The following is a 26982-nucleotide window of genomic DNA, read 5'->3' on the forward strand; positions in this document are numbered from 1 at the left end:
CAGGTTTCACGTTTGCAGAATGGCCATGACTTCCCACGTAAAGTGCTTTGAGATCTATGCAAGAAAAAGTAGTAAGAGGTGGCAGTCATGACTACAGAAGTAAAATGTCTTTCAGAGGCTGTGAGCTATAATTAAATGAGAAGGGCCCAAGGGCACTCCCTTATGGATACTTATCCAACTTTTAAATAGAAAAGTTGACAATACCAAATATTTTGTGTCCAAGAGAACAAAAAAAAAAAAAAAAAAAAATCATCGCCTTCTCCAACACTAGAATATTATTATTAGTTCCATGATACAATTGTCTTTGATACTGTGTTTTGCATGCATTGCATAAGCTAAACAATAAAAAAGTGCTTTGAGGCAAAATCTAGTAAGAAGTACTGGCCTGAAGGAACAACAGAAAAACAACAGCTCTTTACAGACTGATAACTTATATGAGACTGAACAGTGGAGAAAAATGAACAAGGAAAATAAGAGCAAGTCAGGTGAACAGCTCAGCCTGTCAAATAGTAATAGAAATTAAAAAGTTACATAGAACACTTTGAATTACAAAATGACAATGACTTTTGCCAAGATGATCAGTGATATTATTTCTGATAGTAAAATAATGCTCCCATACTGGCTACAGGATCTGTGGAATAAGGTGAGTGAAATAAATTTTGTCACTGTCTTTTTTATTTTCATTTATCTATTTACTTTATTTATTTTATTTATTTTAATTTCTTTATTTAGGATTACTGGTGGATACTGAGCTGCTGCTTTTAACCATGGGGAGAAGAATCAATGCTTTAAAGAAAAGGTAAAAGACAGTTTTGTATAAATATATAGGTAGATAGACAGATAGAATAATAATAATAATAATTAAAAAAGTATATTTAGCTGACATTGAACACAGACATATTTCCCCTTATTTCTAGATGATAAATGAATGAGAAGACTGGAGATTGACTCTGATTGAAAGTCACAGTCAGCCACAGTCCAGAGTCTACAAAATTCCATCCTCTTTGAACAAAGCCAGTGTCAGCTCTGGGGACATTTGTCTCCTGAAGAGTTGTTAATATTAAGCCATGTTAACATAGTCATTGATTATTCCATCCATTTTCTAGGGAACAGAACCAATTAAGCAAAATCATTTCTCAGGAACCCCAGCTGATTTAAGCTGTTATGGCACCACTGATACTAATAGAGTTATGCTGAGTTACCTAGGTTCTCCCCCCAAAACCTTGATAGTTTATGTGAAGAACTGTTGCTAAGCAGAATATAGGCCAAATGTTAAACAAATGTATATCCAAACAAATGTGTCCAAACCATTCCTTTCCGTCTCTTCAGGCAGAGTTTCAGAACAGATTCTTAATAATCTGTCCAGAATAAAGTACATCAGTGGTACTAAAAGCTGAGGCAACCTAAAGGTAAAGAATACTTTTTGCAAGTTCTGACAACCTCTCCCATTTACTTAAAATTAATGACAATATCAGTTACAAAGGAAGACTTGCCTTGCCATTTTTATATTTGTTTGTTTGTTTGTTTATTTGATGAGATATTGTTTAATTAGCCTCAGGGAGATACAAGATAAGTTTCAAATACAGAGAATTCCATCTTAAATATGGTAGGAGGTTATAAATGACCAAAATGAACTTTCACATCAGGTCAAGCTGAAGCCTGATGTGTTTTTGTTTGTTTTTTTTTTTTTTAGTTCAGCTCATCATAGTACAACAGACAACTTGGATACATAGTACTTCTTCAGAATAAATACAAGAAAAAGACTGTTCCTAGTACGAATTGTTTACACAGCTTCCAGGCCCAGACTGAATGTTCTTCTTATAGTAATCTTCTTATAGTAGAATGACACTGATGGCTCGTTTTCATTTACATTTATTTGGTCATCAGGAAGATGCTGAAATTAATGCCTGCACTTATGAAGAAGAGAGGAGAATAATTAGTTCTACATGGGACAGGACAAGCATAAAGGTTCTGCTCTTAGCATACCCTAGGTGATTTCATCACTACTGGTGAATTGGCAGATAGTTTAACAGGAAGCAGAAAAACATCCAACCATGGTTGTGTCCCAGTAAAATTACTTCATAGCAAGTGAGTTTGCAGTTGTATTTCAATATTAGCTTAAATATTTGGGTTTCAAAATGCCTCTCCCAAACAAACTAACTAGCAAAAACAATGATTTTTTTACTAGTACAAAATGATGATCATGCTAAATCTAACTGTTATTTCCCTTATATAACATATTTTCTTTCTCATTAAAATAAACTGAATTTTATCATTGGGATCTGCAGATTGCTTTTGAGGGTGTGTGATGTTCCTTGCTGTGACAGACAGCTCTCCGCTGTTGCAGATCTGCAGAGGTGGAGCCTAGGAAGCATTCTAAAAAATATTTTCTTTTAATTCTGAAATGCGCTATGATTTTGTATCTCCATCTGTTGTTCATGATCCATTTCACTTTGGAGACGATCATTTTGCCAAAGCCAGCAAGACTTCCACATCCTCACTTTCATAGTCTTCAGTCAGTAAGTGGCATATCACTAATTGTCAGAAGAATTTTAAACAGGCATGAAACCTTTTGGAAAAACAGCATTTTTTTTATTTTTTTATTTTTACCAAGACTGAAGACAGTGAGGACTGAGGGCATACCTGATGCTGACTACATTTCACTTTGTCGGAGCTTGGTATACTGGCATAAATTGCTGGTAAGCTGTCATCGTTCAAGATCTGCCACTCAGCTGTCATTGAATGGCAATATCATAGAGTCAGCAAGGTTTTATGATTATTACTGGAAGGTGATAATCCAGATACTTGGTACCCTTCATCTACAGAATGGGAAAAAAAAAAAAAAAAAAGTAAAAAAAGAAATTCTGAACCATTTTGCTGGAACATACTGTTTTTGTATTTTACTGCAGATACCTTAGAGAAAAGAGGATTCAATTGAGAATGAAATAATTGCATTCAACTTTTTACTGTGCTGGTAGTTTTGGAAGAATTCTGCATTCTTCATGCATTCTGGCACCCATAATTGACTGATTACAGATTACATTTTTGTTGTATCGTCTAAACATGTGACTGATTCCCAGCTTTTCCTGAATGATCAGATAGACTCAGCTAGAAGCACTGAAGAGAGAGCAAACTTAGACCCTTAAAGGAGGGAGATATACACATTTTTTATTCTTTTATGTCTCAAAATTACATTCATTTCATGACACCTGTGAGAAAATGTAGCAGACACTTGACTCTATGACAAATCTGATTATTAAGATATTCATGCTGCCATTTGTTTGGATTACCAATGAATTATCATACTGGAATAGAAATTGTTGGGAATAAAGAATGTCTTAAAACAGATTGAATTTTGCTTACAAATTATGTCAATTTTATCTCTCAGAAAATGTGATCGCACCTGATAGCCAGGAAATATTTGAGATGGGGCTCCCTCTCTGTACTGAGGAGACTTTCAGAAGGGTAAGACAGATACTGGTCTACTTTCAGGTTTAAAAGTTAGTGTTTTAACCATTGTGCCAGGTTTGTTCTTTGCAGTTAGGTATTTTCTTTTGGGAAAGGAATTGGGAAGACCAAGGGGCAGTACAGCTTTTTATACACATTTACTGTCTTTCAGAATGAAAACTCATGTCAAGAGTGACAGCCTCTTTGTATTTCCTCAATGATGAAATAGAAGAAACATTAATAAATTGAGAAACCATCTATCCAGCTACTCATGATGACAGCATGCTTCATCACCCCTCTGTAATTTATATTTTTTAACAAGAATTTTAAAAATAGTCAATTTTATTTTATTTTATATCACAGGGATAACATTCTAAAACCTACAGTTTACACATAGTCTAACATAAGGCAGTTTTATGAGTTCAGCAGTCCTGCAAGATGTGTGGACTAATTCCACAGGCAAATCTGTTGTTTTTACAGGAACTGCTCAGGCACATTTATTTGTGAAATTGAAAATTGAAAGATAAAATCCTTTTTTTCCCGTAAGATTTAGTTAGTACACATCATATGTTTTGTGGTTTTTTTTGATAGTAAGGCTTAGTTAGTGTTCCAACTTTCTCATGCTTGTTGCTGACCTATGGTTAAAGGCACCATCCAAGCAGCAAGCTTCAAACAGATCCCAAATACCTCTATAACACAGAGGATCTGGAATAAGAACAGGCCTTCAATAAACCTTTGCCCATGGAGTCATATGCCACATACACTTATGAGGCTGAAATTCACCAATTTATTTTATGAGCAGGCAAAGAACAAGTATTAAATACTGCTAGAATGAGACAGTAATGGGGCTGTGGATGTCCTCTGTGAGACACAGTTTACACATCATGCCTGTGACTATTTTCAGGAACAAAACTAATACCCCTTCTCTTACACTGGAAAAATATATCTAGCTCTAGCTTGTCTCTGGCACCATGTTAATGCTTTAATTGCACTGTGAAAAGGGCACTGTGCTTTCCAAAGAAGGCATATGTTTTATACATACAGCACCAACACAGTGGCCTGATTCTTTGCCATCTAGATAAATCCATGTGACTGGGCTAAAATTAGGACTGCATGAAATGTTATAGTGAAACCATATTTTTAATGTTACACCACAGCTTTGTCAGTTTGAAAACATTACTCTCTAAAAAAAAACAAGATATTTAGTTGAATTTTCACCAGACAATGAAAACATTTGTTTCCAGTTCCTGATGGGGTTGCATCATGAGTAAACTTCAATGCATGAAGGAACAAGAGGGCAGAAAAGGGGCACAGGCATCCTGAAACAAACTGTGCTGAAGGGCTGCAGCTTTTCAGCTGCATTAATGTAAATCTCCAAGTAAATGCAAAATCTCTGATGTTTTGAATGTTCACATGGATTTTAGACTTGCTGTGACTTAAATAATAATAAAAAAAATCAGTGATGACATATTAGAATTTTCTTTCTTATTTGTATGTGTTCCTGGCTATGAATGTTTTCTCCCCAGATTGCGTCAAAATGTATGTCCTCCCAAAGACAGTATTTCTGTGGGCATTTATATATGTATGTTTTTAAAGGATCTGTAAAGATTGAAGCAGTGACGCTCTAAATGAGGTACCCCTTTACTTTCTTAGTATACTAGAAGTAAACAGACATGAACTTTGTCTTTGGAAGACAGCTTAGTCCTACAGTGCTACATCACTTGTTTGCTTATCAGAACTGTCACTGGTTTTTCTTCCATTCTCCAGGAGGCCTGTTTATGAGTTTCTGCTTGTTTTACTGAATATGTGAGGAGCATCACAGGTGACCATTGAACAGAAAGGCTAATCACACCAATGTCTCTACATCATGCACCTCTGAGATTCTTCTAAGCACTGCTACATTTCAGAGCTCTGTTGCTTTACCTGTAGAGGGAATGAAGGATGAAAGGATCAGTCAATCTTGTCACGTCCACTTTGAATGAGAAAAGACGGGTCTCTGGTGTCATGAACACACAAAAGATGGTTGATACTGCTGGACAATCAGCAACACCCTGTTTCTCCAACCTGCCAGAGAGGAGCAGAGAAGTTTATACTAAAGTTACCACCTACACACTAAGTCCTGAGACACATGCAGAAGAGCTGGTTCTTCTGATCACCATATTATACGAACATCTGTCTACAGGTAAATATTACAAAAAAAAAAAAAAAAAAAAAAAAAGAGAAGACTGAGGAGTTAATGCTAGGTATGAGTTGGCTCTAAGTAGACAGCAGTAACAGTAGATAAAATTTCTTTTATTTCATTCATAACGCTGTGAAAATGCATAGTACCTCTCCAGCACCTATCAGTCATCATGTAAGTCAACTCTCTTCACTGCCTTGTGATACATGCCGAAGTGCAATGTTTACTTCCTAGTATGCTCTTAGAGAATATGTACTGAAGAAACAAGGAAATTATCACTGCTATTCTTTGTAATTAATATAAAACTTACCCAGAGACTACAGGATCTTATAGAGCTAGTAAACACGATTACTTGGATTTTAACTACTTCTTTTACCTATTATTTTTCATTAGTGATTCAGGAAGTCTGAATGGAAGTGGGAGCACACTTATGGATTTCTCTGATGGCATCACATTGGAAACTACCAATATTGATAAGGTTTGGCATATTTGAAAAAGCAATGGTTGCCCTTGTTAACTGGAATAATAGAAATGGATTGTAACACTGCAAAGTATACAAGCATATGCAGAAGAGCTTATACTATGAGTTTTGGCTACAAGCTGTGTCTTTTCAACTGGAACCACAAGAAGGAAAAAAATGGGCACACTGGTTGATTAAGGTCTGGCTCTAAGCCAGCAATGTGATGTAGCTCTGAAATGGACATTTGTTTGTAAGTGCTGGGGGATAGTTAGCAAAGATGCATACCACTGGGAAAACAATGGTGGAATTGTGTCCAATGAGTGTCACCTGCACAGGAAGTTTCAGTATGAGCTCAAATGAATGGGGTTTGTTGTGTAAGCATAAAAAAAAAAAAAATCTGATAGAATTTATTCTATCATAAGAAAGTGGGTGAACTGGGATTTTCAGCTTACCATACTGGTTGTTGATAGAAGATATAACTATTTTTAAGTGTAGTGTGTTCAAAAGAAGTTAAAATGGGCTTGCTATTTGAGCTTAAAAGTTAAAGTAGTACAAGAGCAGGCGAAGATAAATTGCCAGTGAGTAGATCCAGGTTACTTTTAAAGTCTTGTTAAGCAAAAGAAGAGAGATTCAAGAAAACTTTTTGTAGAGGAGCAGGGCGGGCAAACACCTTATTCTTTCAAAAAATCGAGAGAATTACTGTGGCTCCAACTGCCTCAGAAAGGAGGAAGTGAACTTCTAGACCCCTCCAAAATCAGCTATCTTTGGTCTTATTCATAGAGGTCAATACGCAATAAAAACTTCATAAAGATGGGATGGGAGATATACATCTGTCTTTAGGGGATGGCAGCATATTAATGGTAACCTGTTTAGTGGTGGTATTCTGTGCTTCTGCAGCATTCAACATGACTTTGCAGCAAATAGCTAAGTGTTTTCATTCATGCTCTGTCTCCCACAGAAGATTCTAAACATTTTCTGTGGCAGTGGTGGTGGATGTGGATTCACAGACAAACATCTGATCAGCCACTGTAGGAACTTCCTAACAATATTAACTTAATCCAAATAATCATGAGTGACTGAATTTGTTTTTTGCAGGAGTGCTCAATGCAATCTTAACACTGACTTTTTGCTCTGATGTTAGCTGTGGTAGCAGCAGTACTTGTTTGAGTACGAGTCCTCATTCTTACTTATCTGCATATAAGATAAGATGTCTTTACTACAAGAAGGACATTGAGGTGCTGGAGCATGTCCAAATAAGGACAATGAAGCTGGTGAAATGTCTCGAAAACAAGTCTTACAAAGAGCAGCTAAGGGAGCTAGGGTTGTTTAGCTTGAAGAAAAGAAAGCTCAAGGGAGACCTTACTGCACTTTACAGTTACCTTAAAGGAGGCTGTAGCAAGGTGGGGATCAGGCTTTTTACCCAAGCACCAAGTGATGATGGGAAATGGCTTCAAGTTACACCAGGGGAGGTTTAGGTTGGGTATTAGGAGAAATTTCTTTACTGAAAGGGTTGTGCGACATTGAAATAGAGTGCCCAGGGAAGTGGTTGAGTCACCACCCCTGAAGGTCTTAGAGAAACATGTAGACGTACATGTAGAATGCAGTAGCATGGTTTAGTGGCGGACTTTAGTACCAGGTTAAAGGTTGGACTAGATGATCTAAGTTGTCTTTTCCAACCTGAATGATTCTATGATTTTAATAGTGCCATAGGCACATTGTAACTGGTCTAGCCTCATAACAACAGATACAAGTTCTATGAACACATTTCAACTAGAATGGCTAATTTACAGTGGGAGAGTATTATGTACCACTATTATCTTTCATTCAGTACCACAAGGGGTCATAAACCAGCATTTACTACATTACAAGGTGTGTGACTTTCAGTCTGGAAGCAACACGGTCACTGCTGTAATAATAAAAAAAATCCTGGATCTTAACTCAGAAGAGTAACAGGAGACACATTAGCCTGGAAAGCATTTACTCAGAAATAATGTTTGGTGTAAATAAAGAACAATAAGAGCATGTAGGATCTTATATTCTCTAGATGTTTCTATTAACAATCTGATATTATGGGTAATGTAACAAAACAAAAGTATTTGTCAAAGTAAGTGAGAAAAGATTAAATAGCAAATAGCTGAAAATTCACCTAGCTCGAAGACTCAATTTCTATGGTAGCTTGACTCCAAAGTAGTACCCTTTCCTTATTAAGGAGACATAGTAATGCATGAAGTATTTCTATTTGAAACAAAATCACTATACAGAATAATGCAAATATAAAGAAGTTCCTTCCTAAACTCTTACTTCTGATCATGTATAACATATTTGTCCTATTTAAATCAGTAGCAGGATTTCTGCTTAGAAAGCACAATTACTATTATCGATTTTTCACACTTGGATGGCATCCAAGTTTTTTATTTGCAGTATGGCAATTATTTAGGGACAGAATTTAACAAAAATTAGCACTATCTAGCATATCTTTCTTGTACTGTAAATTTCACTTTGCAAAAATAATCTGTAAATTACATTCTAATCCTTTAAATACCGTGCTTTGTAACGCAAAAATGTGAATTTGAATGGTCTGCTACTATTTCCTCGATGACAAGTAAACAGCCATTGACATTCACACAGTCATGTTTTACAGATAAACCCGAGAAGAGAGGAAAAGAGAAGAATTATTCCATAAGGTTTTCATTCTAAAGTCAGTCCTAAACACGTTGAAAGAGTAGATGAGAAAACACACTGTGCTGTATAATATTTTCTGTTTGGCATTTTTCAAGGAGTGCAGCTCTTTCCTTTCTGTTACTGATTGCAAAATCTCATACCTGTATGCCATAGACCTTTGCCAGCAGACTTTTTCATACTGTTAATAGAATTTTCTCTTTTCACATTCAGCTTTATAGCTTCTGTGTGGCTTCCTGCTTCCTGAAGATTAATATAATCCATTTGAGTGTTTTCTCCAGATTCTCATCATGTTAAATTCTTGTTCCAGTCTCTGATTCTAAGTAGTTATTGTTCAGTTATTTCAGAGAACCTTCTTCCTTTCTTCCAAGGCTATTACAAATGCAGCTTCACTCCCTAAGGAAGGCAGTGTCATCATATTACATTTTATATGTAATAGAAACAATTATTTATATGTAATATAAACAATTAAAAAGGACATAACTGAAGTAACAAACTGTTACTTCAAATGTAAGTGTAGAAAGCATGGGGATTGTAGAAGACAGTGCCATCATACCAAGTGTATCATCTTCCTGTGTTTCACTGAATTTCTTTGAATTGCATTTGATGTTTTTTGTTTATCTTTTTATTGCTATTATTACTTTGTTTGTAAGTGTTAAATGCAGTGACTATTTTACTACTTTTAATATTATGGAACCAACACAGTCCTAGAAGGCTAAGCTGGATTCAGTTTTGATTCACACACTATTGATAAACCTGTCAGCTCAGTTCTGACTACAGGACACCTATTTCTGATGATGGAGAAAGATAGAAGTTCAATTTCCCACTCTGTTTTGGGTTTGCTGCACTGATATTACATTTTGATTTGAAAAATTAGCATTGCTGAGGTGGAAGCCTTTATGAAACACAGTGCTTGTGAAAACCAACATTCAACTGCCTTGTGTCATTCTTAGTTAATTTAAAAACCTTTATAATGACACTTTTATTTAGGTTGGATCACTAGCTTGCAGATAAGATGTATGACAGAAGCAATTAGATTTGTCAAAGGGGGAGAAGAAGACCCCAGCAGTACAGTTATTTACTTATTTCTGGCTTTTTGTGGGAGGTCGACGGGAATCAAACAACTTGGCATTACAAAACACCCCTGGTTCTGTCAAGTACACTGCCTGACATTAGTTATATGTTAGCATAATGTACTTTTATTAATAGGTACATAGAAGGTTGTTGTGAAACAAGCAAGTGAGAAAGCTCATGTTGCTACTTGCTCCAGCTAAGAGACAAGAATGTAGCTGAGAGGAGAAAAAACAAAACAAAACAAAACAAAACAAAAACAAACAAAAAAAGCAACACACACACACAAACAAAACAGAAAGACATCAGAATGATGAAGGATGTTCAGAAATGTAGATTCATGATTATAATGTAGCTGGTATCTAAGGAGAAGAAACAAAGAGGCATGGCATGGAGGAAATGGCACTTCATTTATCATGGCTTCTCATAAAAGTGGAAAAGCATTCCCACAGCAGCTTCCTGATGGTAAAGAGCATCACATGATGTAAGAGCCGTTATAAACAGAGGTCCTGCATATTACAAGGAAAAGAAGTTATTGAGCCATACTTGGAATCTACAAAGCAACAAACACTCTCCACAGATAACCCTCAGTGAGACACCATTCACGTTCCTTGGTAGATTTAATAACACAAGTGTCCAAACAAAGCTGGATTCAAATGAAAGAATGGATTGAGGAAACTCTGTCCTGGCAGAAGTGAGGCTTGCTTGAATATACCTCTAGTCAAAGAGCTGAATTGTTCATTACTTGAGGGAAAATTTTCACCTCTCAATTAAGAGTGTAGTGAAATTATTAGTGTATTGTTTTTGTCTCTTTAGAACCCAGTAAATGCTGTAAATAGGTGCTTAACTTCCATATGATCTAGTGATCTCATTCATACCTGGTTGGGTAATCAAATAGAGTCATATGAGGGTCAGACACTGGCAAATCACAGTCTTTCTCTGTGAATGTCATGTCTGTCCCAGGCCAAGCTGATGTCCTTGGGACTTGGTCTTCATATGGGATTTCCTGAGCTTTAACTTGGACTGGCTAGGGAAGACATGGCAGTGTTATAGGTCATAGTGCACACCACCTCCATTGGTGGTTACAGTCAGTCTGCATTTAGTAAACAGTACAGGGAACCTGAAAACAGCTGATGGCATTGGGTAAAAAATCCTTGTTATGATAAACAGCTGGCAAAGAGATTATAGGAGACACATTCCTGGAGTAATTACCATCCATCTTTCAGAGCCACCTCACTAATTGATTTTCCCCGTAACTCCAAAATGTTTCGTATTCCCTCTTTTATGCCCCCAAGACTCCATTTCTTCCTATCAATCACCTTCTGGAAGCAGTTGTGACAATGGTGTTAGATGGTAACAAGCTGAAGCAACCACAGCACAGTGAAAACTTGAGGACAATGTAAATAAAATTCATTGAGCTTAATTTCAAGCCAGACAGCTGTGAGGTTATTGTACCTTGTATGTAAGGTCACAGTACCATTGTATGTCTTCACAAAAGACAGCAGTACAAACTTCTACTTAAATCTTCAGATGAAGTCACTGCAGAATTTACAAGTTGTAGGAATATAAAGACAAAGAATCCAGATTCCAGGTGGGGAACTGATTGCTTGCCAGAGAAAGCCTGAATTCATTAAATGACTTAGCTAAAATATTTGGTAAACTGAAAACAAACCTGAATTCAACCACTGCTTGTTGGATATCAGTTTTCAGTATACTGAAACTCACAGAAATCCCAATTAGTATGCCAAACAGTTTGGAATGTGCTGATGGAAACAGGTGTATTTCAAGTTCTAGTGCAACAAGGGAGATAAATCACAATATGCAGGTCAATTCTAAGGGTTACTGGTGATGTGGTTCCCAGTAGCTTGAGTCTTAATGTTAAAGTGTTAAAATGTTAGCAGCAAATCACTGGATTGCAGCATGGAAAATTCTGGATATCTAACTGTCATTTTACAGAACATGGTCTGCCTTGTACCAGAATTGTTTGTTTTAGTAATTATCTTTTTCACCTTGACTTCAGTAACATCTGCAGTTATTATTGGTATTTCTAAAAGATGAGATTATTTATTTTTCACCAGCCACTAGGAGCTAAAGAATTGAACTCACCAATTAAAGGCTTTTAACAGCTGGATGCTTCCTAAATGCTTAGCAGAAACATTAATGACTTTCCAGGAGGAAAAAAAAAAAAATCCTCACAAATTTGAAGAGGGCTGTGCTTCTCAAAAGCAATGGATGAGAAACTTGTTGAAAGTGGAGAAAAAGAAACAGTTTAAATTATACATTGTTCTGCCTTCAGACAGCCAGAGCAATTAACTTTTTATGATTAAATGCATGGCCCCATTTCCCCCTGTACTAATTATTCCCAGGAGTGGGTGGTGAGACTGTTTACAGTCCATCTCATTCCCTTTACACTAATACTCTACAGTAACTGGATGATCTCCAACATACGGAAGTCATTAGCCGGTGGCCTAAAGGAGTAGTGCACAAACCATGTCTCGTGCACTGCTATGTAATACTGACAACCATCCTGAGAAAGTAAAGGGCAGCTCATGACCAACACACACTGTGTTCCCAAACGTAGGTGTGGTCCTGAGGCAGTCACCAGCCAGCAGTTTGTGGTACTTTGCAAGCTGTCTGAAATGGCTCTGCTCTTGACTTATCTTTATTTTTGAGTTTTGCATCTATCCAATACTAGGTTCAGAAACACAAGTACCATCCATCATGTGGGGTATTCACTCTCTACAGAGCAAATAGAAAGAAGAAAGCTACTTTTTCAATGTTTCGCTTTCATTAGTGCTCAATAGCCAAGAAGGTACTTGTCCCTTTCTGCAGAAAGTAGTGCAACTCCACCTGGGCTTACCTCATAGGAAGTTTGTTACATCTCTTATCTTCTGGAATAAGGGAAGAATGTTAAAGCTTACATTGTCTTACTGTGATTACTAACCCAGAATTTCAGACAACCTTTTAGGTCCAAAATGACCTCTAAGGAGTGCCTTGACTAAAGGTTTTAATTATGCTCAATATTTCCTGGGAAGACAAGCTAGAGACACCCCAGAATATGTTTAATATGGTCCTTGAGGTGGTCTATAGATATGTATTGAAGCAGAAATTTCTGATGAAACTCCAGGGCCAGTCAGGCTTTGAACAAACAGATCTTACCTTAACATGTAAAAGATATACTTTTCAGTGCCATTTGCCAAACTGACCAGGAAGGGGATCCAATTCCATAAATACTGATTAGCTGCAAAACTGATATTTACAACCTGATTTGTACTGGGGAATGTATTCTGGCTAATCTCTGTTTAACTATTCTGTCTTCATCCTTTCTGGTCTGATAATAATAAGCTCTTTGCTGATTAATATTCCAACCTCTTAAATATGCAAGAGCTATCTAATTTTCTGCTCCTGTGTATCTAAGCAGACATAGCATGTTAATGAAATGATTTGTCATCAACTAGTATTTATGGTGTGTTTCCCCCAAATATGCTTTCAAGTACATATTACGGAAAGTTCCCTACTCCCACTTCCCTACAAGAGTAGGGAACTTTCCGTAATATGTACTTGAAAGCATATTTGGGGGAAACACACCATATTTAAAATAAATATTTTAAACTATTCCCACACCATTTAAAATAAATATTTTAAACTATTCCCAGTTCTCTGTTCTAGTAGAATGTTCTGATCTCTGTGATCAAAGGTAAAACACTATATGAAAACTCCAAGATTTCTCTATGGCTTCCCTCAAGTTGACTTTTTGTTTGCCAGTGATCTCTGCTGTGATTTTAAAATAGTATTTCTGTGCTGTTGTAATCATAAACATCATCACAGGATCAGGTTGCATGAATGTAACTAAATATCTAAGCTAAACACCACAGACTAGAATAAAGTGAATTATGCACAGAGAATACAACTAAAGATTTTGTCAATACTACAAGGACTTGAAGTTGATTACATAATACAGAACAAAATGTCACTTACTTTGTATATCTGTTACCAAATTATCTTGGAATGTACTTACTTTTTAAAGAATTTTGACCCTTTAGATCATTAGCTTTCATTTTAACATTACCTTTTAATTTTAAAATGAGACTCAGAACAAACAACAAAGAATAGCCAACCAACAAGCAAAACCACAGCACACTGGCCCCAATTCTGAATTTTTTCTGAATTTTCTGATTTTTACTCATTAAGTAACCAGTCAAAGTGCCACTGATTAACACAGTCAATCTGAGTGCAGCCCTACACTTAAATTTCAATACAATAAAAAATGGAAGAAAAGAAACAAAATGTTAGGAAAGAAGTAGGAGGGGAGAATTTTATTCTGATATTTACTGTCTGTAGTACTTAAAGTTTTCAGATTCCTTTTGTTAACCAAAAAATCAGAAAGTATTACTTTCAGATGAAATAGTGTTCTGTTTAGAGGTTGGGGATTTTCAGCTATCTTCATAAAATAAATTAATTTTTAAACAAAGCAGATTCCAAAGTGTAAGACATATTTTACACCATAAATGTCAAAACAAAACACCTGGCATATCTAATGACAAACATCCTACATGCAACTTGTATGAAGGTGAAGAGAACTGCTTGGACAAATTCAGCAGTCTACGTTTCCCCTCTCTTCAGTGAGGAAACTCCTCATTGTAATTACTGGTCCTGTTCCTATGATTTTAGTCTTGAGAAACTCCACAGACTAAGAACTTGAAAGGTCATAGGGAGCAAGTATAACATGGCGGGAAAAGGATCAGAATAGGCTAATGCAGGAAGAGATGTTGCAGCAATGAAAGAAAGTACAGTTCTTGCTTGATTTCTTTTTTCTTTTTTTTTTTTTGAATCAGATGAGGAGTATTTTTTTTTTCTTAATTTGTATTTCTGAGGTCTTTCTACCAAAGTAAACTATCAATTAGCACACAAAAACATTTAGGAACCTTGTATTAAGTAAATTTCAAAAACTGAAATGAAAAAGCACCTCCCTCAGTTCCAGCTTAAACCTGTGTTCCCCAGTTTAGGTGAGTGAGTGAGTCTTATTTGGAGGAAAAAGAAACCAGACTAGACTTGAAATGTAATTTCAACCTCTGTTGTGTAGTGACTCCATCATGTGTATGGCCCATGGAGAACATTTTGCTGGTATACAACAGGAACAACAAATAATAATAGCAGTCACAAGCTTCTCTGCCAAATTTCAAGATCTGGGAAGAGCTTGTTCCAAAGGACCATGTTTCCTTTCCAGCTTTCTGTAGTGAACAACTAATTCAGAAATATCATTCCTATACCGTCATGCAGAATGCAGAAAGTGTCTCTGCTTTATTACCTTCTCTTTCCTGTTACTCTTGGCCCTACAAACAAGATGACGGTAGAAGCTTGTTGTAAAAGCCTTCAGTAATTTATGCTAAATTCACCAGTAAGGGTGCTCATATATATAAATAAATGCATAACTGAAGAAGTTGCAACTCTCCTTATATTGGCTACTGTTATCAGAAGTCTAAAGTGAAGTCATGCACAGCATGCCTTATTCTCTAGGTGCTTAGACTTCTTGAGGAAGCCCCAGTGATATGAGAGTACAAGTACAGAAATGGACATAGATACAAGGTCCAACTAAACACGTTTTTAAGCATGCTAATTATCAGCTACATATGCTGAATGAATATTACGTTGCCTGGTTTCATGGCTCAATAAAAGATTCATAAATTCAGAATAGAACCATACACATGTATGTACTGCACATTGGTCTTATATTTGGTCTCTTGTCTGTGGGAAAAGATGGAATGCAAAGTTAGCTGCATAACATCATTTAAAACAATTTGGTTAGAGAAATGCCATTAGCTTGCAATTGCCATAAGGAATGCACTTGGAGTGTCTTGCCTGCTCAAGTTGTTACAGGTAGAATGACAGTGTCTCTTTCTAAAACTGTAGTATACCGATGGTTCTTCCATTCTTTTGAAGATATTTCATGGACATTTTCCCATTTTGTTTCATATAACCTAAGATGAGCTATCAAGCCACATCTTGTAAAATATCTAATATTTTAAGTGAATAATAATAATTAAAAATGTTCCAAATGAAATCCAACACACAAAACTGTCTGAAACTGGACTGGACATTTTCAGACAATCTATGCACCAAGATGTTATAATTGGCTTTTCAGTCCAGGCTTTCATGTAATACACTTCTTGAATAGTCATTTTGTTAAGAGCAAATATTCTGAAACAAGCTGAGGAATTCAAAAGTTTTTACTATAAACATCCATATTTTCCTATAAATTTCAAGCCAGAGGGGCTGGATTTTAATGGAATTTGAGACTCTAAACAGATTTGAGTTCAGATGCTTATAAACTATTGCACAAAGGGATTAAATGGAACTTAATAGTGTAAAAGCCATCTGCGTAAAAGTGAACCTCTGTTCATCTAAAAGAGTTAAACTACAGAGGAAAATATGTCATTGAAATAACCCTGATGAGTCAAGACATGCCATAACAGTAGAAAGCTTTTGACTGTTGGTGTCATGAAATACAGCACATCAGAGCAAATTGTTCAGCAGTAGAAAGGGTAGCCTATGTGCTGACGACACAGTAGCTGTCTCAGATCAGTTCTGTGCCTTGAGAAATGCACTCTTCCTTCCTTCTAAGCTTGAGAACATTAAAATGTCAGTGCTGCTTTTTAGATGTAGAATAAGTTTCTGGCCACCTGTATTCATTAAGAAGAGTGACAAGAACAATTATACATGACCTTTCTGGAGGGTAATAAAAATAACTTTTAGAAATAACCAAATAGTTGTTTACCAATAAATTACAGCATAACAAGAACCATATGTTAAGGGGAAAATATTCTCCTAGCAATATACAATGGGAAAGGTGCCTATTAGGGTATCAGTCAACATGAAGTGGGAGTCTGTATTTCAATACCAAAGCATGAATGGGAGAGAGACTTTGAAGTATTTTGTTGTTTTCACTTCAGATAGGAAAGTGAAATGGAAAAGTAAAATATAATAAAAGAGATCTGCTGAATTCTGAATTTACTTTCACACATTAAGGATTTGTCTTACTTCCCTTTGGTTCAGCTGCTGTACTTTTAGGACACCTTGAATTCTCAAACATCAGGAAATTTCTACAGTTGCCCACATTAAGCTGATCAGTAAAGCAGTCTCTAGGGATTGGCCATGTAGTGATGAAAAGTAATGTCAGCTCAGATATAAGATTTTGATACTAGGATTATTTGGATAATTGGATGTAGCCTGGGAGATATTTCTTGTATATATATATTTTAGTTTTGTTTGGTCTTCAAATGTTGCTTTGCTCTTAAAAAAAAAAAGTCAACCTGAGTTCTGTGTTTGTTATCTCTTGCTAACTCCCTTAGCAACTTGTCTAGCAGGGAGTAGGGGAATGATTTTCCTGGCTGTCAGTTCTGCAAACATCCTGGGTTTTAAAAGTCCAGCTGCGTTTTGTCTACCTTGTTCATCATCTCCAGTAATAAAGATTCTATGTGCCATAAAACTCGTGTAATCCTGAACTGTCCATTTGTGACTGAAAGCAGACTCTATCTTCATCACTTGAAATTAATTAACAATTCTCTTGAAGACAGATTTGTCAGATGAAAAATCCAGCCTTTGTTTCCTCATCTCTAGGCTATGTCTCCTGTGTTAACAGAAATGATAACTTTTGTCCATAAAAATAAATGCTGTTTTGAATACACAAAAGAAATAGATTTTTAAATCATTGTAACTTAATCTTTTCACAAAGCTGAACCATGGCCATAAACCATGTAAGCCTTAAGCCTAAGTGTAAAGTTATCTTGTAGTCAGATGACCTGTTCTGTAACAGCATTATACTGCTTTTGCTGAATTTTTTAGTAGTTCTTATCTAGTAGCAGTTTTAATGTCTATGTAAACAGCAGGCTTGAAAACAAAGTAACATTTACTGTCAAGCTGTTTTCCAACACAAATCAATTATTATTCCATTTATAAATAATGACAGACACTAGAAATAGAAGCTTGGTTCATTAACTATATTTATTTTTTCTTGCCATGCACCTGCATGTGGGTTACTGTCAAGTTACTCACGATCACCTATTGTGCTTTTGATACTAAATTATACGGCTCAGAGATGACTCCAGTTTTCAGGGTTCGTGGAAATAAGAGAACTCCTAATTCAAAAGGAAATCAGACAGTGGGGTAAAAAATGTTTCTCTGTTGCATGTAACATAGAACCCCCACAAGATAGGCATAGCTCATGGAAGAGATTTGTCTCTCTGCAGTGCTATGTGATGAAGATTGCCCCAGAAAAGTGGACTAGGGTGCATTCAGGAGCAGTACTGGGGTTGCATACAGATGTTAAAGAAAATTTTCATTAAAATAGGTAAAAACATAGACTAGTCAAACAATCTCAGTGCATTTGTTACTGTCTTCCTTTCAGCACAGAAGGTCTATCTTAACTCCAGACTAAGTATTTTTTAGAAAGGAATCCAGGAATAAGTGTTTAGTACACATGTGAATTTTAGCTCTTATAACTGTTATCTGGAAATTCATAGGTTCTTGAAGAAAAACACCAGATAACTTCTCCCACAATTTTAGAATGTAAAATTTCAGTTTGAGCCCAAGTAGTAAGGACAAAAGATCTGGTTTGGAAAGTCAGAAAATGTGCCTAATTTCATATTATTTTTGTACCCACTCTGTAAGAACAATAGACAGCTGTAGAGAGTCAGACTGAAGGTCTATTTAGCCCCTCAAAATGTCTGTAGCTTTACCTAGCCATGGATACTAAAGGAAAATCATAAAGGAAAATCTTAAGAACAAGCGAGGCATACATTTCTTTCTTATTTATTGGCCCAGAAACAATCATACATGTTATCAGAAAGCTCCTAAACCAGAGGAGCTACCTCTAGGTTTAATAAAACTTTCTTAAAATAGGGTGGGAAACAAAATTATATAACTTAGGTTACATTTTCCTTGTGATTATTTCAATTGATGGCCTCTTAATTGTGTGTTATCTAAAACAGTGAATAATGGTTCCTCATTTATCACCTCCTTGTCACCGATAACTTCAGACACATATCCTACCCTGTTTAATTATCTCTCTTCTTTTTTATGTAGATGAGTCCTTGCTTATTTAATCTCCATGAAATGGAAGCCAGCATAATTTTGATGACTCTTATCACCTCTCTCTGCACCTTTACTAGTTCTGTTGCATCTTTTTTTCCTCAAGACCTTGTAACCAGAAGTGCATGTGTTTTTTCATGATTTGAGCACAGTGTGGTTCTATATTATGACACAGCTTCTGTTTTTTTTTTTTTTTTTTTTTTTTTTATTTCTTCTCTAGTATTTTTTTTAACTCATTACTGAATGATGAACTGATATTTTCGTAATATTATCTTCTACAACTCTGAGATGCTTTTCAATAGATTGTTTGAAGTCCACCAGTATGCACTTAGGGCAGCCTTTCTCTGAAATACTCAGCATCCAATTTCCTCTGCCATTTATGTGCCCAATCTTTCAGTATTGTAAGCTGGTTCTGCTACTCTACACAGTCATTTTATCACCTCACTTAACTTAGTACCATCAGATTTTTGCCAACTCATTCTATATTTTTTTTGCCAGATAACTACAAGAACAAGATACAGCATGGGCTTCAAAACAGGTCCCTCTGAGGTTCCATAGATGATACCCATGTTCTCTGAAACCTCAAAGTATTTCAGTCCTCCCTTTCTTTCCTAGCCCGACAGCAGTTATTAAATCATTGGGAGGACTTCCCCCCTTTTCCCTCGACAGTTTATTCTCTCCGTTAGCTTTCTGAGAAGGAGCTGTTTGACAAAACCCATTGCACAATATCAAGTAAATCATATTTGTCTGCAGCACATTGTGGAAACATCTCATTGATTTGTGAAGCATATCTGCCTGCAATGAAAATCAGGTTGATTTGTTCCCATTATTGTATAAAAAGGAAAGTGTTTTGCTGAATTGGATCTTCTCCTACAAAGGTCTGTAAACTTAGATTTCCTTTAAAAGGAAGCCACTCTTTCCTTCACATGCCTGTTCCCTGCAGAAAGCTGGAACAATTGTATAAGCACACATCACTGAAGAAACTTTGTTCTCACTGGTATCACAGATCTCAGTGAAGAAGTTTTGGTCACAGTTTTTTTTTATTTTTTTTTTAAATAGACCTTGAGTTGTAAAGGACTGCACATCTGAAACACGTGAGGTTTTTTCTCTGCAGAAGGATGGGATATACATGCCTACTCTAAAGATCTCCTCAATTAGATAAACTGAACATTCAAACTCACTAGCTGTAGCTGATTGTTTCATATTTGCATAATAATTTTTTAAACAGTGCTAATTTGCTGCCTAATGAATCTGTAAAATTTCTTCCAGATGACGCTAATGCATCACAGCATCAGCACAGCACTTTTATTTCCTTCTTATTTGAAAGTTGTTCCATTGTGCAACCAGTGTTACATGCTGTAATGATCAGAGGGGACTGAAGTATTATCAGCAATAATTTCTGCAGGGAATTTGCCCTTTTACCATACGTCAACACCCCATAAACATTCCTTGTAGGTAATCACTAAGTCTAGTGTTCTAGTACTGAAAACACTTTAAGTATTGGGCATAAACTTTATTTATGTCATGCTCAACATTTGACTACTTATCTGCTAGTTAGCTGAGGTTGGCTTTCCAAGTACTGGTCATGTCTGTATTTTTTGTTTTCTTTAAGCTCTTATCATGCAGGCTGCATGCAGAAGAGGGCTTGCTGGATGTTAGCATTAGTCAGATGCCTCATTGCATCCGAGGACTGGCCTCAGACCACAGCAAAGTCATTTGTAAGTTTAGGACAGTGACACCACAGATGGTAACCAGTTTCCAATCTAGAAAATACCGTTTGTAAATGTTTTTAAAGTTAAAATTTCTTAGAAGTGCGAGCTCACAATAAACCCAGATGACATTAATTTTTGAAAGAATTAATTTTCATCCAACTTATGAAACTTCCTGTCTCTATCAGCTCTCCCATGAAAGACTTGTAGCTATATATAAGGAAAAAAAAATACACAAAACAACAACACAAACAAAAAAACACATTTGGGTTATTTCAAATCTTTTGAATCTTTTCCTTCTTTGGGTCACCAGACCTTGACAGGTCACCACTTTCAGAAGAGTCTGAATATACACTAATTTTTTGGTTTTCAAATTCACATAAAGTAACTGAATTGTTCAAATTTGTATGAAGAAATCCATAAAGGACTTGTCCATTGATTAACTGTTTTCATGTCTTGACGATTCCTTTGAGGAATCTTTGTTTCTCTTGCATCATATCAAATATTGACTTGATAATGAAAACACAGGTATGTAAACATACTCTGGGCTTCTCTCCACACTGCTGTAAAGACTACAAAACACAATTGTATGACAAATGCAGTTATTCCACCTACCTCAAATCCTCTCTTCAGTTACAATTGGATTAACTATTCTTTTTCAGCCTAAATCAGAACTCATTTTTCTTGCCATATGCAATGGCACAGAACAGAGATATCTGCAGAGAAGAAACTAATCTGACTTTTAGTCTTTGTGTGTATGTGTGAGCTAAATCCTGCCTAAAACAATGTTATTACTTCTAACAATCATCTTTATGGTGTTAAAACTTAAATAACTCAGATTCTTGACGATAGTCTTTAATTCAATAGAGCTGAATGAGAAAACTCAGTCTCTAAATAATTTACAGTCAAAATAAACCTTAAAAAAAACAGAGAGGAGAAAGAGGGTGAAATTAAAAGATTAGCAATATACGTTGTGTTCGTACACCTCAGTGACGCTTCTTATTACACACTGTCACAGTTTTGTCTGTGGTAGAGTTAATTTTCTTCATAGAGGCTCACATATGAAAATAGTGTTGATAACACTGATATTTCAGTTGAGTCAGAGCAGTGCTTACACATAGCCAAGGACTTGCCAGCTTCTTGTGCTGCCCCACCAGTTAGGAGGCTGGGGGTGCACCAGGACCTGGGAGCCAGGACAGCTGGCCCAGATTGGCCCAAGGGATATCCCATGACACGTGGCTTTATGATCAGCAACAAAAGCTGGGGTAAAGAAGGAGGCGGGGGAGGGGGACACAACAAATTTTGGGGTGATAGAGTTTGTCTTCCCAATGAACTGTTCTGCATCTTGAGCCCTGCTTTCCTGGCACTGGCTGAACTCCTGCCTGCTGATGGGAAGCAGTGACCAAATTCCTTGGTTTGTTTTGCTTGTGCATGTGGCTTTTGCTTTACCTAAACTGTCTTTATCTCAGCCCATGAGTTCTTGTACTTTTAACTTTCTAATTCTCTTCCCCATCCTGTCTGGAGAGAGTGAACAAGTAGCTGCGTGGTACTCAGCTGCCTGCCGGGGTTAAACCACAACACACACACACACACAGACATATACAATAATTTACTTAAATTACAGTGTGAGGTTTTGTTGTCTGAATATTTTATTATTATTATTATTTATTTTAAATTTCAAGCCATTCATTCTACAACCCTCACTTCCTATTCACGCCTCTTCTCTCTCCATCCCTCTCCAGAATAAAAAAAGGCAAACTACAAAACAACCAAGACAGCTTGATTGAAGGACGAGCCATGAAAGAGAATGAATGCTATCTTGGAAAAGATAATCATTGTAGAAGCATTAAGGAAGCCTTAGAATTAGTCTTCTAGCTATGAGAAGTTTACCAGAAAGATGGAACCAGGTCCTACACTAGGGAGGAGAGTGAAAGACAGATCTCCTAAGTTAATACAGGAGAGACCAACACTCGATATTATACAGGTTTTTCATTATGAGCATAATCATTGGAAAAAAAAAAAAAAAAAAAAAAAGGCTGAACACAGAATTTGCAGTATATCTATCCGCGGAATTTTGAAACCCAACTTGATCAAGCCCTGAACAAGCTGCTCTAAGCAGTACATTAGACTAGAGACCACCCCCAGTCCTTTCCCATCTGAATTATCTTGTCAAAAGCCAATGAGAGCTTTAGAAGTCACAGCTGCACAGATCTGCAATGTGACTTAAGTTCTCACACCCAAGACTTACAAAAATATTAATCATGCAGAACAGAATAATCTCTAAAGAGTCAGGTTCTTAAAATATAAAAAGCAAACAAACAATCCAACCCTGACAAAATCTCAAACAAAGAGACACTGAAATACTACATTCAGAAATTTAGGGTCCTCAATACCATTTTCAAATATTTATTTTAATGTAACATATTCAATTATTTATCTTAATGTAAGACTACAAGTAGTACTTACATTAAGTTTTTTTTTTTTTTTTTTTTTAAAAAAAAAAAAGAATGTCACAAGGACTGTAACAGTAGGTATACAGAAATAAACAGGTAACAATTACTGCTGTTGGCAATGTTTATTGCTTTTTTTTTATATATATTGATGTTAAAAATGTTTCAAATACAATTAATCATATATGAGAGAGTAGGGATTGTTACTTATTTTAAGCAGATGTTTTCTGTAAAACTAGACCCCACTTCTACTTTTTAGTGACATGCCACTTGGTTAGCCTGGCAGTTTTGTGAATGATAAGGAACACGTACAGTCAGACTTCTTCTCTTACATTATATCTTTCTCATATATATTATAACCACAAAAAAAAAGTTTTTGTTTAATGAAAACGGTACCTTGAAACTTTGCTAGATGTTTACTGGAGATGTATTGTGCTTCTTCAGAAGCAATAAAAAAAAAAGTTTGACATCAGTAGTAACTGCTTAAGATTAACTCCTCCCAAGTTTACTGATGCAGACCATTCTAAGTAATAGCCTTGGCACAAGCTGTATTCAACAGAACCAGCTGACTATCACTCCCTTCTCTCTCTACAACACAAGTCATTTACAAGCCATTTAAAAAGGAAATTGTAAGGAAAACGCACCAGACCTGAAATGCAGCAGCCCAAATCTTCAGAGGCTATCAGCATCCCTCTACTGAAGTCAGTAGATTTACCATGATTTATATGAGATGAAAATCTGGTTCAGCCCCTGTGAGCAGCTGTTTCTAGCCTACCTTAATACCATTTGCATTGAATTGCTTATCCTTATTGCTTTTAGAGTAATATGAAGAAAGAGAGATTTGAAAAAGTCATGGTCATTGTTTATTGCTTTTTTCTCTGCAGCTGGTTAATTAGTTTATAGTGGTTTTGTTTGTTTGTTTGGTTTGTTTTTTATTTTATGCTGTTCTGGGAGGAGCAGAGGTACATTAAGCTAACACGGATCTTTTAATTATGAAGTGTAACTAAGAACAAAACAAATAAACAAAAACACCTAATCTCAGTGACAAGCAAGGAACAGAAGCTGTTATTTTATAAGGATTATAATCCTTATTTTATAATTAAAATTTGATGAGGGCTACCAGATTATCAACAAGGTTATCCATTGGCAGAAACCCACATGTACACATACAAGCACTCTTGTAGTTTCCTGTGAACTTCAGAGGAAAAGGGCAGAAGGTATAGGTAAAAAGAGAAAGCAACCAACCCTTCTCTCAGACAGATGCAGTATTCTCTGATACACAGATGTGACAATTGGAGTCATGATTAAAAGGCAGCTTGGCCATTGTCAGAGCTAGAGAATGAGATGGACAAGATCTAAGGCTCTAAATTGTTTAGAAATGTCATTCCATTTCTCGGAGGCATCCACTGAACAGGGTTTCTCCAACAAGGAATGCCACACATTTGATTTTCAGAATTTTTCAGTAGTTTGCAGCTGCTATCAAAAGCCCACCTCAGTCCTCCACCCAACGTGCTTAGAAGTCACTTCTCAGTGGACAGTGAAGGAATGGTCCCCATCACACTCTCCCACGACCAAGTTTCTCTCAGTTCTCAGATCCTTTGACAGGTTTTTCAGCTCAGGGCAGGGGTAAGCAGGTGAGACTCAGTGGATAGTGTTTTAAAAGTTGGCACACACATCCTCATGCTTAGTTTTGCTTAAAATTTAGGACTACAAATTATAGAACCACTCACAATCAGTACAGATTTTATAATTTGAAGTGAAGTAAGAAAGTATATGTGAAGTTTCATCCCTTTCTCTTCCTTAAATCCAATATTAGATTATCCTTGTAAATGTAACTATCACTCTAGGAGCATAGACTCACTACAAGCTATAGACTGATGGCCTTGCCTGAGTCTTCTTGCTCATCTTATTGAAAGGCTGTTAAAGATTTCTTTCTCTTTGCAAAACACAAACCTGTCTGAGGTTTACAAAAGCAGAACTGCTGCTCTTTCATCACATTTATAGACGAAAGCACAGCTAGAGGTCCACAGAATGAAAATCTGCTGACTTCACACCCCATCAGACAGGATTCTTGCTGCAATAACTCCACTACCACACCTTGCTGTCATTTTGCATGTAAGGGAACAGTAGCTTTATACAGACTTACATGTAACTTATCAACATGGGGAGATTTACATATGGGTTAGTGAACACGAACTCTTGGTAAAGGATACAGTTCTGGTTTTGTTTTCAAACTGAGATTTTGTCACTGTTGTACTGCACCAGGAGCTGTAAACTTAAAAAGAAGCTTTTTCTGTCCATATCTGCTTGCACAAAACCTATAAAAGGACAAGATGTGCACAAATTAAAGCAAATAGCATATTTATTTATTATTATTATTATTATTATTATTATTATTATTAACATTAATATTAATATTTCTGCTAATGTCAGATCTCTTTCACAATTACAGGGTATTTTTAACGTGAGGTTCAATTTTATCAAGTTGTCTGCAAACTGCTCAGAGAAGATCATCTGAATGTACGTTGTATGCATAGTATTGTCAGAAGGGAAAATCTAAATGATTTGGAATTGTACTGTGAAAAATAGTTTATCTTTCAAAGTGTAAAAATTTTTCACTATTTAAAGAGTGCAATTTAAGAGTGCATATAGTCTTCCTTTTTATAACATGAAGTCATTTTATTTCTTCCTCTGTTTTCCTCAGCAGCGATCAACAAGTCAAGTATGTAAAGTCTTTAGAATTCATTTAATGCACGTTCTGGAAAAGTTATAGAGAAAACTAGACTGTATATCTACTTGTCATAAATTTAGGGTGACAGCTAAAGAAGCACAATGTTTCAAAGGACTGCATTTGAGCAGTGCTCTGTATGTCATTGGAAATTACTGCTAGCTATATAAAACCTATACATTAACTCCTTTCCACAACCAGAAAGGCTTATTCAGGTTTTATTGGTGCACCTAAAAGAGCAAAATATTCTTGTTCCTTTGGTCAGTCAACTTTAATAATATCTTTTCCATGTTAGAAATAGGAAGAGGTTCCTGTCTCTGATAGGAATGACAAGACGGAATCAGACAGAACAGGATTCATCTTGGCTCACTTTTTGCCATCCGAAAGTTACATGTGTCCAGGCTCCATCTATAGCCAAGCCAGTGTGAGATATGTTCATCTGATTTGTGTCAGTATGGAACAGTGCTAGGGCCGCATGGTATGATGAATGTGACCATATACATTCTGTCTTATATACCCTTGTATAACCACAAGTCTAAGAAAAAAAGAGTGGTTAATGTATATAATTCTTGTATCTTGCAAAGGAATGATTTAGCAATTTGTGTCAATAGAGAGCTTGAAGGGAAATGTATTTGTAGACTTTTCCTTGAAATCTCTGATATCTGGGGGGTTTCAGAATAACTGCTAATTATTGTGACTATTGCATGAGACACTACGCAAGTCTCTGCTATCTGGCCAGGAGATTAAGGAGACAGGGAGAGCTGAAAAACAACTAAAAGACAAAGCTTGCAGGGGATGTTGCACAAGTCTCTGACATACAGCCAAGTTGGACAAAGGAGAAGGACAAGAGGGAGGAAGACTATGAGCCTTCAGCACGAGAGACCCCCAGAGGGACCACCGGAGACTGATACGCATGCTCCAGTAGGAAGGTTTGGATTCCAGAAACTAATTATAATAACCCTGTTTTTTTTAGAAGTAGTAATGAATATGTATCAGCCTAGGAGCATAAAAATCAGCTGCTTGATGTAACTGGTGTGTGTCTTGGTGAAGTAGAGACTCCTGGCGCACCCAGCACTGTTTGCTTACCTCTATTCCTTTAATAAATTTTAAACTTTGATCATAGTCCTATTTTGAAGACTGAGCCATTTATTACACTAGGAGCACAGGAATCT

At 36.3% G+C, this 26982-nt stretch overlaps 1 long non-coding RNA gene across 1 annotated transcript; it reads right to left on the reverse strand.

Annotated features, from left to right (window-relative positions):
• Positions 1 to 743: 743 nt before the first annotated feature.
• Positions 744 to 23766, reverse strand: LOC119714422 (uncharacterized). The gene is made up of 3 exons (XR_005261630.2): positions 23732 to 23766; positions 5371 to 5511; positions 744 to 1912 (listed from the first exon to the last, which is right to left on the reverse strand). It is a non-coding gene; the product is annotated as an uncharacterized lncRNA (long non-coding RNA).
• Positions 23767 to 26982: the final 3216 nt, after the last annotated feature.

The sequence above is a fragment of the Anas platyrhynchos genome, chromosome 1 (genome assembly GCF_047663525.1).
Source record: "Anas platyrhynchos isolate ZD024472 breed Pekin duck chromosome 1, IASCAAS_PekinDuck_T2T, whole genome shotgun sequence".
Classification (NCBI taxonomy): domain Eukaryota; kingdom Metazoa; phylum Chordata; class Aves; order Anseriformes; family Anatidae; genus Anas; species Anas platyrhynchos.